Raw genomic sequence first — 7,471 nt, 5'->3', positions numbered from 1 at the left:
CATACAGATGCATATAGACTAAGTATATACATCTACCAAATTGAAAGTCGGACGGTCCCCCCTCCCCCAGTTGGATGGCAGAATCGGTAGAGCGTCTAACAAACCAAATACCTTGTCATGTTTGACTTCGTCCTTCTAAAGTCCTGAATTCAAAAATCTCATCAATGTCTCTTTTGCCTTTACACTTTCATCATCCTAGGGTCGATAAAATAAGCCCTGAACATCGTTCGATGTAATCTTATAGTTTATATTAAACCAAACCCAGAAGACGATACCCTCGTTATGGCTACAATGCAATAACTGAGCCTAATCAAGAAACAAAGATCAAATTAACACCCTGAAGATGTCTCTGTTAGACAGTAACGTAACTGGTGGGAGTCGTCCTCCGTCCAGGGCAACGCTTTTATGGAAGCGGCACTTAGGGGTCTGCTGTATATGCCTGGGGTCCCAAGGGGGTGGGAAGAGGCAAATTCAAAAGCTGTCCAAACTACATCACTGCTGCCAGGTTAACATTAATGTAAACTATCAACCACACCACCACTAACTACACTTTTTTCTGGTTTGTTCTAAGTCAGTGATATTTAGCCATTTTTTACCTGTGGACCCCAGTGATTCCTATTCTACTCAGGGACGAGGAACCCTTGTTGCCATTCGTTGTCTGAAAACTCTTATATTTCTGTACAAGGAATTGTATTAAAAAAATGTTTAAATATATTGTGTATTGTAGAGAAATAACCAATTTATTGCAGATAAATATGGACCCCGGTTAAGAACCATTGGTATAAGGGAAGGAGCTGTACTTCAGCCTTTAAAAGCAGCGGGGTTCGAGTAGGCCTGTTGAGAAGGGCTTTCTCTGCCACTTAGTGGTCAATAAAGGACTCTTTTGTGAATAATTGTCTGGGGAATATCATTGCGGGAGCATAACCGAAACGAAATGATTCAAAAACAGATTAGAGTGAATAATGTAATCGAAGAATCCCGAAAGCACAAATATCGTAAGGTTTACAAACAACAGATGGAGCCGTGCAGTTGGTAAGTGATATGCAAGGGATCGGAAAAGATCACTTGGAAGACCTCCAGGACGACGGGAAGATGATATATTCAAACAATTCAGGTTAGGATGGAAGAGATATGTACGATCCAAGGAAGAAAGAAACGCATTCTGAACAGTTCTGTTTGCAGACGACCGGTATTCTGTCCGATAAAGAGGACATGAAAGAGAAGATACGAGTATGTCATTATAGTTCATTTATTCGATTCTTTTATTTCTCAACATACATCTCCTCGTTCATCACAGGGGTTTGGTTAAGAATATAAATAAGTAAATCAGTGATAAAGGAATCATTTCCACGTACTTTGTAAATGAAACTCGCCAATTCCGTGGTGCCGATGACATCATAATAGTAGTGGTATTAGTAGTAGTATCATTAGTGTTTTCTCGATCCCGATGGGATGAAAGGCAAAGTGGACTACGGCGGTATTTGAACTCAGAACGTAAAGACGGACGAAATGCCACTAAGCAGTTTTCCCGGTGCAGCAACGATTTTGCCAGTTTGCCATCTTAGATAAAGCTATAAATTATAGCCTGAAGAATATTAGGTTGAAGAAATAAAACCATTAATGAAAAATAGTCCAAGGTTGTCTACTGGACTCGAGCCCACATCTTCTGTGAACATAACGGATGTTCTATCATTGTACCAAAGCAACCCTTCGAATTTCTTCTATCCATTTTAGAGGCTTTGTTCAAAAGTTATGGGGTGCCTCACTCCCAGTGGTCTTCTAGCATGCTATACAACAACCCGGAAATTCTGAGGGTCCGTGCTAACGTAGTAACCAATTTGGAGACACCGCTGTTTCAATCTTATAATTTTAATATCTAAATTTCACTTAACATGAAGTTGGTTCAGCCTTACTTTCGATGGTGAAAGAACCGAATTAAGCCCCAGCAAAGACTACCTATGAGTTTTAGGTAAAAGTTTGCAGGCGACCAACGAACCAACTAACCAACAAGCCGCGTGTGTCACTTTGACTGTAAGAACTGCTATGGATCAAGAGTCCTTCCCAAGCCATAGGCTCATAGAGTTGGTTTCCTGGATCCTGTGGCCTATACATTTCGCACCCTGGACGGGACACGGGTCCTTCGCAGAATAACTGAAATTCTGTTAGATCCTAAAATCTTCGTCGTATTTTATTTTATTTCTATTTTTTGTGTGGAGAGTTATTCGATCACCATTTAACGTTGGTTTTAAGTCATTAGGATGACAGGCAAAGTTAATCTCAAAGGATTTCAACTCAAACTGTAAATAATCGGAATAAATACCAAAAATTATTGTTTCCGACGCGTTAACGATTTTATCAGTTCACCAATAATGAAAATCAAAATTGATTTATATATTTTGGGGTATTCGCTTGCGTTAAAATACGCTGAGTCCTTATCTCTTCATTGGGGGGGTGGGCGAGTTTGGGGTATTTTAACACTTGGAAGAACCCATCCATGTCTAGGCCTGACCACAGACGGAGTTTTTTGTTCCAGAAAGATTAACAGACAGACGGAAATAAATAAGTAAAGAAAGGAAGGAAGGAAATTGACTCCTGTAAAGGATTAGTGAATTACTTATGGACACCAAAAAAAAAAAAAAGTAAACGGCAAAGCTAACCTTGGTGAGATTTGAAATCAGAGTGCAGTGAACCGAAACGATTGCTGCAAACTAATCTCTCGGTCGCTTCAACAGCTTTACCCAATGATCCATTTCGAAATATATCCGATCTAGTAAGGAGCTCGTCAAATTAGCAATCTTGATTGGAAGAGTTAATTAATTAAAATATCTTAAGACGAAACAGCAGAGGAGAATGGGAATCAATACACATAACAATGATGGCGGTGGTGGTGCTGATGAGGATGATGCCCACAAGTTGTACAGTTTGGGACAGAGATATTGTGTTTACTGGGAAAATAAAAATTGAAGACCGCTTCCGTGAGATTCGAACTCGGGACGTAAAGGGACGAAATTAATTATTGTAAGTCAGTCACTTTGGTTCTTTACCGATTGTACATCAACAACAAATATAAATCAATACCTTTTTATGATTATCATCATTATTATCATCATCGCCAATACTAACAATAAACTAATACACACACACACACATATATAGACGTGTATATGTATGTGTGTGTGTATATATGCATAGACATACATGCATGCCTATGTATGCCTTGGCCAAAACAATATCTAATGGTGTTGTTTTTCTCGTGTGTATATATATACATATATATATATATATATATGTGTGTGTGTGTGTGTATGTATGTGTATATATATATATATATATATATATATATATATATATATATATATATATATATATACATACATAATTGTGTGTGCGCGCGCGCTCATACACACACGTCGCCTCAACAGTTTCGGCACGAATCAAGAATTACGCGTTTCTACGAAGAATAAAAGAAACCAAAGAGAAGCCGAAGATGAAGAAAATGAAGAAAATGATGGAGATGATGGAAGCTGATGACGAAGATGAGATGATGAGGCTTATCTTCGGCTTATCAAAGTTAGGCAACAAAAGTCTTGTTTATAAAAGCAAAACAAAAAGCAGCGCAATGAATAAATAAAAATGATAACAACAAGGAAACAACAATTATAATGAATTGAAATATAAAAAAAGAAAAGAAAGAAAACGGAGAAAAAGTAAGAAGACGAGGCGGAAATGGACGGAGAGCGACGGGGAAAGTCGGACATTAAAAGGGTGCCGTCGTTGGTGAAGAAAATAGCTTAAAATGTCGGATACGTATCGAGTCAATTTCCCCGTCTTTCCTTGTCTACCTTCCCGTCACCTCTTTCTGGCTCACGTTGCTAATTTTCTTCAGATGTTCTGTTCACACCAAATCACTTTAACCGACTCTCGAGAACTGTAGACAATAGCTGTTTGGTTTTAATCTTTGAGGAAAAGAAAGAGCCACACACAACAACACACAGATAACACAAGCACTACTTACACACTTCATTCGCTTTTATCTCTCTCTCTCTTTCCCTATCTATCCATCTATCTATCTATCTATCTATCTATCTATCTATCTATTTATTTATTTATCTGTCTATATATCTCTATCATTCTATCAGTTTATATCTATCTACCTAGCTATTTACCTGTTTCCCTCTCCCTCTCTCTCTCTCTCTCTCTCTCTCTTTCTCTTCCCCCTAATCCTGTTTCTCTCCCTCTCACATGTACGGGTAGAAAGATAGATATCTACCCATCTATAGTCTCGCTGACTCTTTTCACTATTACAAATTCTCTCTCTCTCTCTCTCTCTCTCTCTCTCTCTCTCTGTCTCTCTCTCTCTCTCTCTCTCTCTCCCCTTCTCTACACCTCCGTTATTTCCGATCTTTCAGTGCCTGTTAGAAACCATTGCATTTATGTTCCTCGTGACAATCCTCTTTCTCCCCCAACTCATCATCATCAACATCATCAAAGCTGTCTTCACTCCACTACAAGTTTAGTTTTTACTGGCTTCACCATCATTCCTATCTATCTATCTATCTATCTATCTATCTATCTATCTATCTATCTATCTATCTATCTATCTACCTATCTATCTACCTATCTATCTATCAAACAATTTATATCTCTCTCAATATATCTATTTCTCTCCCTTCTTTCTTTCTATTTTTGTTTCCTTTAGTTTGAGATTTATTCCTCTTTTTCTTTTTCTTCCTTGTTTCTTTATTGTTCTTTTAGCAACGCAAAGTTCTAAGTAAATATTGGTGAAATATGTGGACGTTAGAAATTCCATCAGAACAAAAGAATCTCGTGGACCTCGCCGATGAATTTAGCAGTCATCTGGTCGTGACCCAACTGCAGCGTTTTAACGCCCGATCTTTGCCATTGCTGCACGCTTCATCGATTAAATGTCAAACACAGGTGCCGCCATAGCGTTTTGAGGAAAGAGGAAAGAGGGGAAAAAATGAATATACATAGACGTGTGTGTGTATAAGAAGCAGAAGTCATCCAATATTTCATTCTATTGTTGTTAGGAAGACGTTAACGTTACAGAGTTGGTAGAAAGATAGATAGATAGATAGACTGAATGACAGATACACAGACAGATATATATATATATATATATATATATATATATATATATATATATATATATATATATATAGAGAGAGAGAGAGAGAGAGAGAGAGAGAGAGAGAGATGTCGGTACGAGGACATTCAGTTTTCAGCTCAAGAGATGTTAGTTCGTATCTCACATGCGACGTTGCACCTGAGGTCGTAGATGATATTTCCCTCTTTATCCAGCATCCTTTTTGGTTTTCTTTTAGCGTAAAATTAAATAACGGATAAAATTCTTGCATTTGCTACTCTTGGAGAGGACGCTAAACCGTTCTGTTGTCGGTTTTCCCCAATCTAATATTAGACAATTGAGCGTAGAATTAGATGATTTTTGTACAGTAAAAACAATAAAATGACTGTAGGGAGATTAAACTTCCTAGCTAATTAGAGATATTTCGGTGTCATATTAGAGCGGTGGCTTGGCAGAATCGTTTGAGAGGCGGATAAGATTCTTGGCGCTAATTGTTATTCCTCTATACGTTCAAATCCTGTCGAGGCCAACTTTGCTTTTTATTCCTCAAGGATCGATAAAATAAAATGCACGTCAAATACAGGATCGATATAATTCACTAATCCTCCTTGCCAAGATTTTTGGTCTGTTGTCCATGTAATGAACGCCTATTTATGCAGCCACTTTTTACTATGAACCGAGACGAATTCTTCCATGTATACGTGATGCGCGCACCCGTTTCATTAAATACACGACTATGTTTAAGTTTTTTTTACTCCTTTTTATTTATATTTTCTTAAAAAACTTTTTATGGATGGTTTAGAATAGTAGAGTTCTTAAACCCATATTCGACGTTTCCAGACCTTCACAGTTTCAATTACCAAGAACCGAATGTATTTGGTTTTTGTGTCGTTTTTTTATATATATATTGAAATCTTGTAGACTTTGCCGCCAAGAAAAAGCTGTTCCGTCATATAGTGTTTTATCTTCTTCTTCTTCTCCTCCTCCTCCTCCTCCCCCTCCAGGCGCCATGTCCAGAATGTAGGATAGAGGCGATCGTGTCCTGCCATTATTCTGTTCTTTGTTGTCTCTAACAGTTCCACTTCTTCTTCTTTCTTCCAACCACTTCATCAAACTCGACATCCACATCATCCTTCTCCTCTTCCTCTCCCTCTTTTCCCTTCGATCTTTCCGGTCATCATTAAATTCTCCCTGAACCCTCTTTCTTCATCACGTGACCAAGGAACCTCACTTGCTTGGCCCTCACCTCACGAAGAAGGTTTCCTCTTTACTTCTTCATTAGACACTTCATCCGTCCATGTTATCCTCAATATTCTCCTTAAGAACCACATTTCGCAGCCCTCCGAGCACCCTCTCATTTCTGGTGTTATAGTGTTTATGGAAGCTGAATAACACTTCACAAACTGTTAGTCAGAGTTTCACGTAACCCAACATTAGATGGTCAAGAATTGTTTTTTTTTTATATAACAATAGAGTAAAAAAAAGAAAACTCTCACTGCCGTCAAATGATAGGTTACGCGAAACTTGGAGTAACAGTTTCTGAAGTCTTTTTTTTTTTCTCTCGGCTTCAATAAGACACACTGTTTTTAATATACTTTTGGTATTTGAGCACTGTTTTCTAGAACGTGTTATTGGCATGTGTGTATGTGTGTGTTTGTGTTTGTCCCCCAACATCGCTTGACAACCGATGCTGGTGTATTTACGTCCCCCGTCACTTAGCGGTGAATATTTGTGTGTATATGTGTCTGTGTATGTGTGTGGGCGTGCAATGGAAGTATGTGATTGTTTGTGTGAAACCAGCGTTCTTTCAGTAACAAAGGATGATCGATGTCACATCTCAAAAGACAACCACTGGATAACATTGACAAGTGTATTAATTTGATTTACCATCCATATTTGTATATATAAAACACTACAATTAGCCGTCATTTTTGACGGCGCGGGGTTAGCTAGTATGAAATATTATTTACAGACTTGCCACCCGTCACCGCTTCTCCAATCATGGCATGTACATATATGTGTGTGTGTGTGTGTGCGTGCGTGTGTGTGTGTGTGTATTGTTGTCGTTATTGTACCTGGAAAGAACCACTTTGTCAATATGATTTTTTTTCCAAGGAACATGTCCCAACATGGGATTTCTTATCGAGCCTATTGCAAAACGAGAACATACATAGACGTCTGAGTGTGTGACATTTAGATATGTGCGCGTGTCTAGGTAGATACATACATACATACAATACATACATACATGCATACAATACATACAATACATACATACATACAATACATACATACATGCATACAATACATACATACATACATACATACAATACATACATACATACATACATACGTCACATTTTT

Source organism: Octopus bimaculoides, chromosome 21 (assembly GCF_046866305.1).
Source record: "Octopus bimaculoides isolate indiv1 chromosome 21, ASM4686630v1, whole genome shotgun sequence".
Classification (NCBI taxonomy): Eukaryota; Metazoa; Mollusca; class Cephalopoda; order Octopoda; family Octopodidae; genus Octopus; species Octopus bimaculoides.
Note: the sequence above shows the minus strand (reverse complement) of the source record.